The sequence below is a fragment of the Apium graveolens genome, chromosome 4, assembly GCF_009905375.1.
Source record: "Apium graveolens cultivar Ventura chromosome 4, ASM990537v1, whole genome shotgun sequence".
NCBI lineage: Eukaryota > Viridiplantae > Streptophyta > Magnoliopsida > Apiales > Apiaceae > Apium > Apium graveolens.
The window spans coordinates 12,750,045-12,763,001 of record NC_133650.1 but is presented as its reverse complement, the minus strand read 5'-3'; the positions used below and the strand labels follow the sequence as shown (position 1 = coordinate 12,763,001).

Below are 12,957 nucleotides of genomic sequence, written 5' to 3'. Positions count from 1 at the left end.
ATGATCAAGGGAACTTTGTGATCTATAGTGATAATTCACACAAAGGTTTGGGATGTGTTCTGATGCAACATGATAAGGTGATAGCTTACGCGTCAAGGCAACTGAAATCATAAAACAGAAGTATCCAACCCATGATCTAGAACTAGAACTTATAGTGTTTGCGTTAAAGATATAGAGGCATTTTTTTTAAAATTCTTGTTCGACAATCCAACCATATGTATGATATTACCTAATAATTTTAGAGATTTCAAATTTTTTAAAAATATTTCAGAATTTATACCGTGTGGTTTTATAATAGCCAAACTGTGGTCAAAATTGGCTCCCTTTAACTAGTCTTGTCGAGAATAATGGTTTTGTTTTTTAAAAAATCTTTTTAAATGATACAACCACACAGATCTTAATATCAATCAATTTTAGTGATGTATTATTTGTTTAAAAAAAATTCATATTTATATGGTGTGGTTTTATAATAGTCAAACTACGATCAAAACATGTAACATTTAACTAGTTTAGTACACACTTCCTGAACTTTCTTCAATCTCAGACGAAGCAAACTTTGATAATGCATCTGCCTTAACATTTTCTTCCCTTGGAATGTGTTCAACATGGCATTCATTAAATTGGGTCATCACAGCCCTTACTAGGCGTACATACTTAGCCATCGTATCATCCGTTGCCTCAAATTCTCCCTTTACCTGGGATATGATCATCTTCGAGTCTCCACGGACCTTTAAGTTTTTGACTCTAAGTGTCCCAGCTAGACCAAGGCCAGCTATCAGGGCTTCATATTCTGCCTCATTATTTGTGTTTGGGAAGTCTAGCTTCATAGCTTACTCAATCAAGAACCCATTAGGGCTTTGCAAAACCAACCCTGCTCCACTGGAGTTTGTTTTTGATGCTCCATCAAAATAGAGAACCCAATATTCTTTCTCATCCTTCTCTTTGCCCCCATTATCGACTCCCTTGTCTTGAGGTATGTCATCTTCCTGCCCCCCGACTTCTTGGTTGGGTATAGTACATTCCACCACGAAGTCAGCTAGTGCCTGGGCTTCTATTGCCGTACGTGGCTTATACTTGAGATCGAACTCTCCCAACTCTATTGCCCACTTAATCAATCTCCCACTTGCCTTGGGACTGTGAATGATATTTCTCAGTGGCTGATTTGTCAGCACCTCAATCTGATGAGCCTGAAAGTATGGACGCAGTTTTCTCGAAGCCATTACCAAGGCTAGAGCAAACTTCTCAATAGTTGAATAATTCAATTCAGCACCATGCAAAATTTTGCTGACATAGTATACGGGTTTCTGGACTTTCAGTTCCTCCTTAACCAACACCGCGCTCAAGGCGCTTTCTGAAACAGCCAAGTACAAGAATAAAACTTCATTCAGAACTGGCTTGGCCAACAACGGGGCTTGGGCCATGTACTTCTTTAACTCTTCAAATGCCTTCTGGTTTTCCTCACTCCATACAAAGTCTTTGATGTTCTTTAGTGACTTGAAAAATGACAAGCACTTATCTCCTAACTTGGAGATGAATCGTCCTAGCGCAGCAACCCTTCCTGTGAGCTTCTGAACATCCTTGATAGTTCTTGGTGGTTCCATGTCCAGGATCGCCTTAAATTTATCGGGGTTAGCCTCAATTCCCCTTTTTGAGACCATCAATCCCAAGAATTTTCCAGATCCTACTCCGAAAGCACACTTCGTAGGATTCAACATCATCTTGTGGTACCTCAGGACCTCAAAAGCTTCCCTCAAATGGGTTATGTGATCAGTCTTTACTAGACTATTGACTAACATGTCATCAACATAGACTTCCATAGTCTTACCGATAAGATCCTTAAAAATTTTGTTTACCAACCTTTGATAGGTGGCTCCTGCATTCTTGAGACCAAACGCCATAACAAGATAACAATAAACACCAAAGTCAGTGATGAATGATACCTTTGGAATGTCATCCTTATGCATTTTGATCTGGTTGTATCCGCTAAATCCATCCATGAAACTCAGCATCTCATGTCCAGCAGTGGCATCAATCAAAGTATCAATCCCCGGCAACGGAAAACAGTCTTTAGGGCATGCATCATTCAGGTCAGTAAAGTCTATACACATCCTCCACTTTCCATTAGCCTTCTTTACCATTACCGGGTTTGCTAACCATTCCGGAAATTGAATCTCCTTAATAAAACCAGCCTCTAAGAGCTTTTCTACCTCCTGTCTTATAGCTTCTTGTCTTTCCGGAGCAAAATTTCTTTTCTTTTGTTTCACGGTTTTCGGGCTTGGATCCACGTTTAACTTGTGAGTAATCAGTTCCGGGTCTATGCCTGGCATATCAGCTGCTGACCATGCAAACACATCACTGTTTTCTTGCAAAAATTTCATCAACTTCCCTCTAAGGGGCTCCTCTAATGTGGCTCCAATGAAAGTCATCCTCTTAGGATTCTTGGGGTCTAAAGGAATCGAAACCAAATCTTCTGCTGGCTTTCCTCTCTTCTCGTCATTTTCTCTGACATCCATATCTTCAATAGGAAGAACCTGCCCCCCGACTCCATCTGCCCTCAAAGAGGCCACATAACAGCTTCTAGCCATTTTTTGATCTCCTCTCTCTTCTCCAATCCCGTTTCGGGTGGGAAACTTCATAACTGAATGGTAGGAAGAGGGGACCGCCTTGAAGGCATGTATCCCTGTTCTCCCCATGATAGCATTATAAGTTGAACTAGCCTTTACCACCACGAAATCCAACATCTGCGTTGCTTGCCTTGGTTCCGTACCTATGGTTGTTGGCAATTTGATTATCCCTTCTACAGGACATTCTACTCCAGCAAATCCATATATCGGCATGTCGGTTGGTGTCAACTGGGAGTCGTTATACCCCATCCTTAAAAAGGCGTCGTGGAGCAAGATATCCACAGAAGCACCATTATCCACAAGGATCCTCTTGACCGGGCTGTTTCCTATTATCGGTGTTATGACCAATGGGTCGTCATGAGGAAACTTGACACCCTCTAGGTCAGAATCATCAAAAGTCAATGTTACTTCTGTCCTGGCCCTTTTCGGGGCTTCTCCAACAATATGCATAACCTCTCTAGTATATGCCTTTCTGGAATTTTTGGACAATCCAGCAGCAGTTGGACCTCCAAAGTTCATGTTTATCACAGGCCCTCGAGGTCTCGGCCCTCCATAAATGGTGTTTATAACTGGTCCTCTAGGCTGGGGGTTTCGCCCCTGATTGTCTTGGTCCCTCCTACGATCTTCAAAGTTCTTCCTTCCACTATTATTCCTGTCCCCTCCTTCTCCGGTATACTTGTTCAATCTCCCTTTTAGAATCAAAAACTCAATTTCGTCCTTCAATTGCCTGCACTCATCAGTATCATGGCGAACATCTTTGTGGAATCTGCAATATTTGCTCTTATCTAGCTTGGCTGGATCAGCTTTCAAGGGCTTAGGCCAACGAACATCTCGATCTTTCTCAATCTCCATCAAGATCTGGCTTCTAGGAGCATTCAGTTTAGCGTATTCGGTGAACTTTTGCCCAGGTCCTCCCTTCTTGGGGGTTGAATCAGGATTTTGTTCGGTTCTAGGATACTTGTCCTTAGCGATATACTCCAAATCAGTTTTTCGCTTCTTGCCTCCAGTGGGCTCATTACTTACTACGGTCTTCCTCATGCTTTCTTCAACCTTGATATACTTCCCTGCCCTCTCTTGGAGCTGCAACATGCTTTCAGGGGGACGTTTGGCCAAGGACATCTTGAAAAACTCATCCCTAGTTCCTTGTTGCAGTGCTATCATAGCTACCTTATCATCAAGGTCTGGGACTTTTAAAGCCTCCTTTGTAAAACGATTCAGGTAATCTCTCAAAGACTCCTTAGCTCCCTGCACAATACTCATAAGAGATGCTGAACTTTTCTCATGGACTCTCCCACTAATGAACTGCTTAATAAAAGCCTGGCTTAACTCTCTGAACGATCCAATAGAGTTTGGGGGCAAGCGGCTGTACCATCTTTGAGCCATACCCGACAGGGTTTGAGGGAATGCCCGACACTTTATAGCATCATTCACGGATTGCAGCAGCAGTGCATTAGAGAATGTCCTAACATGATTAGCGGGGTCTCCCGTGCCATCATAGGCTTTGATAGTGGGCATCTTGAACTTTCTTGAGATATGGGCATTCATTATCTCTTCTGTGAAGGGTAGAGTTGGATCATCAGGATCTCCAAGGGGAAGAAGATTGCTTGGATCAGTTCTTGGGACAACAACCATTCTTCGTACCGGACCATCCAGGTCTATGATAGGAGGAGGATTTCTCCCCCTAGGAGGTATCTGGGGTCTGGTGGCCTAGTGAGCTTCCAAGTCACGCCTCAGCCTTTGGATCTCAGCCTCATGAGCCCTGATCCTCTCCTGCACTTCTTGGGGATTCGCCCCTTGGGTGCTTTGAGGGCTTGCCTTCTATCAGCCATCGACTCTTTTCCAGGACGCCTTCTTCTTGGGGCCACTTCATCATCTGAAGATTCGGAGTCTCTCTCATCAGTGTAAGGACCAGAAAATTCCCGATCCTCGGGGATAGGAGCCAAACCTCTTATATAGGGGGTGATTTCCCTCGTGCTTCGCTTCGCCCAGCATGTCCACTTCCACCAACCTCGGGGTAAAGGGGCATCCCATAAGGGGGGTTAGTAGTAACAACAGTTGAATATTCATACCCGACGGGTCGAGAAGTCACAGGTACATGTACTTGTTGAACATGAGGATTCGTACCTTGAATATTCAGGGGAGTCGTCCCTTGTGGCTGAGGTTGAGTTGCCCCTATCTGGGCTTCCCCTTGAGTAGATGCGTAAGTTGAGTGAGGAGGAATCTCCACAGTTGACGAGATCACCTGGGTTGTCCCTGATGGTGTTCCTTCCTCCAGAGCTCTAATTGTTCTCCGTGTTCTCGCCATTGTTGTCGTTGTGCTTTCCCACAGACGGCGCCAAATGTTATGGATTAAAACTAGTATATATAATTGTTGTATTTAGTACTAAGGAACGTGAGCTTCAAGGCTCGATTTGACTGCTCTTGTGTTTCGTGACTCAATCTGCCTTAACAAGATGCCTACGTACCTTGCTGGTTGCCAAGGATCAATTCAAAAAACGTAGTTCTGATTTGTGGGGTGAGGCCCCTTATATAGATGTTGGGAGTCCTTGAATTGGACTTAGTATAGGAGACTTGGTGGGCAAGTCTCATAATTAGAATGGACTTTGGAGTCCTAGATAGTAGGAAACTGATTCCTTATCCTTTTAGGTCCCCTTGAGGCTAATCTATAAGGATTTATATCCTTATCGGGACTCTTCTCAATAGCTGATTTTTCTTTTATTAATTAATTACGAAATTAATTAATAATCAGGGCTTTTGGGCCTTTTTTATTCCATCAGGCCTGATCTGGTCCATCAGGCTTAACCTTTCCGGTCTGAGTATCATATATCTTTTTATTGGGCCTAGCAGCCCATACCCTGCAGTATTTAATTATACTGCCATAATTTATTTATCCCTATCAACACGGGTTCACATTACGTAGTCTTGTTCAGGGTGGTGATTCTATTTTTTTCAAATTTTTGTTGAACAATCCAACCGTACATGATGATACCTACTAATTTTAGAGATGTCTAAATATTTTTAAAAAATTTAGATTTTATATCATGTATTTTTATAATAGTCGAATTAAGGTCAACACAGGTTCCTACAACCAAATCTTGTCCCGAGTGATGTTTCTATTTTTTTAAAATTTTTGTTCAACGATCCAACCGTACAAATGATGATACTTACTAATTTTAGAGATGTCTAATTTTTTTAAAAATATATATATTTATATCGTATGTTTTTATAATAGTCAAATTACGGTCAACGCGGGTTCCTCTAACCAAGTCTTTCCCCGAGTGGTGATTTTTGTTCAACGATCCAACCGTGCGGATGATGATACCTACTAATTTTAGAGATTTGTAATTTTTTTAAAAAAATAGATTTTATAGCATGTGTTTTATAAATAGTCAAATTCCGGTCAACATGGGTTCCTATTACCAACTCTTGTCCCGAATGGTAATTCGATTTTTTTAAAATTCTGGTTCAATGATCCAACCATACGGATGATGTTATCTACTAATTTTAGAGATGTGTAATTTTTTTAAAAAAAATTAGATTTTATATCATGTGTTTTTATTATAATCAAATTATGGTCAACACGGATTCCTATAAACAAGCCTTGTCCCTGGTGGTGATTCAATTTTTTTAAATGACTTTTTGATAATCCAACCGTATAGATGATATTAAATAGCCTTCTAGTGGTGGGAAAAATAATAAAAAAATATAATGCCCGATTTGTGTCGTATCATAACAAAAAATGATGTAGTAAATATATTAAAAAAGAAAATTTTGTATAAAAATATAGGCAGCATATTCCCCCCAAATGAAAATATAGGCGGTATATTCCCCCCTAAAATTGTTAAGACCTATTTTTATTTCGTAATAAGTCCATTTTTTATATTTAACTATTTCTATTTATTTAATATTTATTTTCTAAATGTTTAACCTATATATTAGGTTTTTTGACAGATTTTGAAAAAATGGTTAAAAATAATAAAAATATGATTTTAATTTTTTATAATTATCTAGCCAATTGTTTAAGTATATAGTATTTTTCGTGGAATTTTTAAAACTTTCTAGCTATTTTATATTGATTTTTAATTAGTTTTTAATTTAATAAATAGAAAATAGAAAATAGAAAATCAGCCCCTTAGCTGGTTAAATGGCAGAAGAATATTGGCTGATGAATGCATCACGCGGATCACCCCTTTCACTTTTAATCTGGACCATCTAATCCGTTTAAAGAAGCACAATTTGGGGTCAAATGTTGACCCTTGGTTCATATACCTGTTTACAAACCCATTGTTAGAATCAAGTTCTTCCCCCTTTCCTAAATTCGAGATTCTCTTTTCAAACCCAAACAGGCCACCATTCAGTTTGATCTGATTGTTTACGGTGAAGCCCCTCTCAAACCGACATCGAGAAGAGGACCCGTTCGAGGAAAATGGGCTCATAACCGCTTTCTCCACCTCGTCACTCGAACTGGGATTATTGGAACCGGTGGAGATGAGGTCGGTCGATGGCGCGACGCGGTGTGTTACGGTGGATGGAGGTTTGGTGGTGGACGGAAACTTGTTGATGATAACGGAAAGGTTGAGCAGCTCGAAAAGATTTTGAAAGTTGTTCATGTTGAAAAGGCGGTTGAAGAAGCAAAGGTCGAGACAGTAGCGAAGAATGATGAAGAGAAGAGCGAAAAGCAAGGTGCTTTTCTTGTTACCTAGAACTAATCACACTAGCACAAACTTTACAGTTTTTTGTATAATGTTGCTTTGTGTGTATTTTTGTAGATTCCTAAACTCCCTATTATTTGTTTGCTATCTTTTACTTGGTATTAGTTTGCGTATAGTAATGCACACTGTTAGAATTCTGACGGCTGCTGCGATTACTCATGTGCTGCATAATAAGCAGGAGTTTCCGTTGGTTAGGGGAGTAGAGTGTATTTTGGTACTTTCGGTTGGGAATTAGTTTGAGTACGTTCTTGTTTTTGTTACTTTCAAACTGTAGTTCTTACATACTTTTATTATTAATTTATTATATTAAAAAGAAAGCTGCAGTTTAATAAATGATGAAATTGTCGAGATTTACTTACTGAATTCATGATCTTAAACATACAAAAAGATTAGGGAATAGTTTATTCAGTGCGGAGGTTTACTCCAAAGACATGTTCTTATTAAATTCAAATTGCAGGAGTGGATTAAAAATCAAATGGATTGCACCAAGTGGAGGACGTGACCGTCCTGATCCTGCCACGAAAGAATGGTTTCTAGTAAGCTATTTCCTTCAAAATATGATTAATTGCATAAATTTGCAGCTTGTGATAATTACCCATGTTCTCGATCGCCACTAAAATGTTACTTCTTCACACTTCCTTCCGAGTAAGGCTATTTGTGATTCCTGAGTTCAGAAAACACAAAACCCCTCTAGTTTTGCATAGTAAATACCTCTGGAAGGTGGCACTTTTGTGGTGTTGATAACATCTGCTGCATGATCAATTTTAGGACAACACATATGTGGCCAAGTGGCAAGCGTGTCTTAATATATAAAGAATATCAAGGTGGCATGTCTACAAGCGACACGGATCAGGCCACCTTGTCAGGTTTGGTCATGTCAGCCATGAAATTTTGAGTTGATTTTTTATGTATATGATATGAAATCTGAATAAACAGAGCAGGTTTAGATACTATATCATTATATTCATCAGCATCATGTGATACTTAATTTGCAACCAACAAGACGATACAATTTTGTAAGCAGTTGCTGATTTTGATGAGAATATTTGCCAGTGAATTTAGCTTGTGAATTCTGATTTCGACTTGGACTTGTCCGTTCCTGTGTGTTCATTTATGATTCGGTTTTTGAATTAATTTTTCCTGGACTGCAATTTATTTATGATTTGGTTTTATTAATTTAAGTTAATTTATGATTTGGTTTTATTAATTTAAGTTAATTTATTATTTGGTTTTATTAATTTTTGGAACCAAACTAAAAATGCTAGATTGTTTATTAAGCTAAGTTTCTGTTATATTAAGGGAAGATACTTTAGTGTGCTGTTCTTTTTTTTTCTCCCTACTCTGTTTTTACTTGGCTGTTTATTGAAAATAGATGTTCAGCTCTACCCTTTGGTTTTACTTTTTTGTAACAAAAGGGGCTTGTAGATGCTGGTGTCACAAAAATTCCTCGAATGTTTGTGCATAAAGAAGCCCACCTTCATCAAACACCAGGGTCCGAAGAGTTCACTTTCCCTAACATTGATTTCAAATGTATTGATTGTGATGCAACTTTACGCAGTAAAGTTATTGAAGAGTTAGAGATGCTTGTCTAAACTGGGGCTTTTTCCAAGTTATCAATTATACTTTACCGGAACCTGTGATGGATGAAATGATAGAAGGGGTTGGTAAGTTTCATGAACAGGACAGTGAGCTGAAGAAGCCATTCTCTATTCACGTGATTTTACAAAAAAGTTTCTTTATTATAGCAATTTCGATTTGTACAAAGGACTTGCTGCTAATTGGGGAGATACCATTTTCTGCAATACGTCTCGAGAGTCTCCTGAATCGGAAAAAATACCAGTAGTGTGCAGGTATACACTTTGTTTTTGCTGTTAAAGACAATGCATACAGTAGATCTAGACTAGATATATTAGAAAGACATATTGGCATATTTCATGTAGATCCGATATTGAGCATCATAATGTTGTGAGATTTGCACATTGATCTGATTTAATTATATGTTGATGATGGCTTTGCTTTGAAATTATGTCTTTTACTCTTGATGTTCAGTGATATTATGATTACTCTGTTGGAACTGATCTCCGAGGCTCTTGGCCTTGCTCCGTATCACTTAAAAGATATGGCTTGCACTGAAGGGCTATTCCAAATTGGCCATTACTACCCTGCATGTCCTGAACCCGAACTTACTCTAGCCATTAAAAACCACTCTGATAGTGGTTTCATTACCATTACTACTATCATATTATAAATCCTGCTTACTTCTGCAGCAATGATTAGATATGCACAGCGTATTCAAATTACGAAAGAAGTGAATTTATAACATGTAATAATATGTTAAATTTCTGTATGCAGCTCATAACCAATGACAAATTCAAGAGTGTGAATCACAGAGTACTGGCACCAAAAATTGGACCAAGAATATCAGTAGCAAGTTTCTTTAAAACACATTTTCGAGAAGAAATAGCTTCAAGGTCGTATGGCCCAATCAAGGAGTTGCTATCAAAAATAAACCTGTCGTGCAATAGGGAGACTACTGTTAAAGAGTTCATCACACACTAATTTTCTGCTGATTAGTTTTGCATGTTTTTAATTTTTTGTTATCAGATGGTGAATCTTGTTATTCTTATTCTGTTTATTTTTATTTTCTAGGCTAAAGTTCCATTTAGCTTCCTTGCATCAACATCGCCTCGGGGTCTGTTTTTAAAAGGTGTTCATTCGCAGATGTACCACGGTTTCCCGTGATCAAGAGGAAAACGGTACTACAGTCATTCAAGGCACTTAAGGCGCAACTTCTTAGTGACTCAGTTCTTTGGTATCTTTGTTCGTTTGAAGAAAGATTTGATGTATTTTTGGTGTTTTAAATTTAGAATTGGATGTATGTATTTTAGTATTTTTTGTATATTTAAAACTTGTTGGATTCCTGATATGGCCATTTTTTTTTGGATGCCACTTATAGCAGGTATCATGTAAAAACAGGCCAATTATGGCCAAATTTTTATGCTTTCTAGAGTTGCATATTCCATAGTATGATGTTGCATATTGCTTTTCACTGTGTTATATTTGATTATAATACTGTTGTAATTTAAAAAATGGTGTTGCATAATGTGGTATATACTGTTGCAATTGAATGAAAATAGTGTTGCATATGCATCAAAATAGTGTTGCATAAACAATGTGGGCCCCACATATGATGTGGCAAAATTGTTCGACTGCTGACGTGGCATTGTGGGCCCCATATGCTGATGTGACATTATGGTCCCCAAAGCTGACGTGGCAGGATGGGACCCAGTTGACGTGGTGTGCTAACGTGGCATGCTGATGTGGCTCTGGGACCCCCTGTTGCTGACGTGGCATCTGATGTGTCAGTTGCCACGTAGGACCATGTGTACTATCCTATCAGGTCTAATGCAACACTTTCTGCTGTTGTCAATAGGTGATTTACTGTTGCAAAATCCATCTGATGCAATACTTAGTATTGCACAAAATATTGCATTAGGTGTCTACGGCCACTTCCACATTGGCAACCACCCCTTGGTGTTGCCTATTACCTTATGCAACCCCATTTGGGCCTTATGCAACTGTATAGTAGGGGTTGCCTATGTGCACTTATGGCGTAGTGAAACTAAATCTCCCGGTTGATGTCATTTTAAAAAATGGACATGATCACTGTTTGTTAAAACCGAAATGAAAATATTTTTCTCTTAACATAGTCCATTCAGTGTCTGCCAAAAACTTCTAGTAGCCATTATTTTTAATAAACCACATTTATTTGATAAAACAATACTCACCATGTCATGAATTTAACATTTCAAAGTTCGTTCCACCAAAATTAAATTGATTTCCCAAAATTGAATTTGGATTATCAATATCACAGTCGATACTTACAGAGAAATATGGTTTATTCTCAATTTTCAGGTTGGTTCATTATTTTGACTTGATTAAATTTAAGACATATCTCAAATAAATCATCCATATCTCAATTTCAATTTGTCCACTCTATTTTGAGTGTCACAAAATTTCTGATATGATATCGTCATTTCCAAATAATCATATTCAATATGTATGATACATCAACATCCTTTATCTCAACCATAAATCTCGGTTCACTCATAATTAAGTGATTTGATATTTCATCGTATATTTCAACGATGATTCTATATCATCTCGAAATAATTAAATTCCCAGCTTCATATAAACTACAAGTGGACATCGAACACTACGCCGTAGATGGCCTATCGCAATAGTTTGATCATCAGTGTTACAAACTAATGTTACATTAGCTATGTTTATCTTCATCTACCGCAACATTACATATTTGATGTTACTATAGCCTTCCGAACATGTTACTATAGATAGAAATCGTTACATCATGGAACATGTGTGAAATTATGTTACCATAGGGTATTTACCAATAAAATATTATCATATAAAAAATAACTAAATTCACATCTAATTATTTGTGCCTTAATTAATTAACTTTATAATATATTTAAGTAATAAATTAAAAATATAATTTTAATCAAATACGTTAATATTTTTTTTTGTTTTAAATATTAAAGTAAATATATATTTTTCTAATATATAATTTTTTTTCTTTTAAATTAATAAAACATAAATAATCCTATTATTTGATTTTAAAAATAACTAATTTCATAAAATTAATTTATTGGTTGAATTTATAAATTATAGAAAGTGATAATGTTTTTACATAATAAATAATTTGATTATAATTTATAATAAATAATTCATTTAAAAAAAAGAAAATTAAAATACCAAAGAAGAAGAGTTAAATTGTATAGGCGGGCTAAAATTTGGGCCAAAAATTGGAAGAAGCGGCAAATTTTCCAGACAGGCCGGTTAAAATTTTGGATAAGTTACAACCCCTCTCTAACTATTCTCTACCACTTCATCTCCCTCTCTAGCTGGTTCTCTCTCAACTCTCTGCATTGTTCTCTACATCTCTCTTAGCTTTAATGATATGCTAAAGTCGATTTCATTCAAGTAAGAGCTAAACTTTCGCACATTGATGGATATGGGGCTGCTCGAACCAATTCGAGTTTCAGAAAAAACTAGGGTTTTCAAGTTTGAATCGGGGTTTTTTCTTTTTTTTTTTTCGATTTTTTCTTCAATTAACTGGTTTTATCTGTTTGTTTAGTTTGGTTTGCTTTGGGTTCTAATTGAATTTCTGAGCTCGGGATTAGGTTTCCCTCTCTAATTGTGTTTAGTTTGGATGTTTAAATTTCTGCAAAGCGTGGTAGCCGGATCTGGAGGCGGCCTTATTCTTCTGCTTGGGGCTCCTGGCTTCATTCTCGTGCAACATCCAAGGTTATGTCCATTCATTTTATCTCTGCTTCACTGCTTCATTATTAAGCATCAAGCATTTGTAATTATTCAACACCATGGCTCTTGAAAATGTTCATTTGTTCAAGGTTTATTTCTACAGGTGTTCACACAAACAGTTTAATACACAAGTATAATAACTAAAACTCTTTTATCTGTTTTATCTTTCGCACTGTGTATATTGTAGTTAGTTAGCTATAGACAGTAATTGTTGAGTTTGTAGTGAATTATTGAATTACCTGTAGACTCCAGACTTTGATTAATATATTTTTGATATAACA

The 12,957-nt window shown here is 37.5% G+C and overlaps 1 long non-coding RNA gene across 4 annotated transcripts; it reads left to right on the top strand.

The window, feature by feature from the left end:
• Positions 1 to 6,853: 6,853 nt before the first annotated feature.
• LOC141717777 (uncharacterized) lies at positions 6,854 to 10,367 on the top strand. 4 transcript variants are annotated; one of them, XR_012573761.1, is made up of 4 exons: positions 6,854 to 7,307; positions 7,794 to 9,000; positions 9,082 to 9,186; positions 9,689 to 10,367. It is a non-coding gene; the product is annotated as an uncharacterized LOC141717777 (long non-coding RNA). The 4 variants fall into 4 exon arrangements; XR_012573759.1 differs by having other exon boundaries at positions 6,856 to 7,307; positions 7,794 to 7,872; positions 8,105 to 9,186; positions 9,689 to 10,366; XR_012573760.1 differs by having other exon boundaries at positions 6,856 to 7,307; positions 7,794 to 8,202; positions 8,752 to 9,186; positions 9,689 to 10,366.
• Positions 10,368 to 12,957: the final 2,590 nt, after the last annotated feature.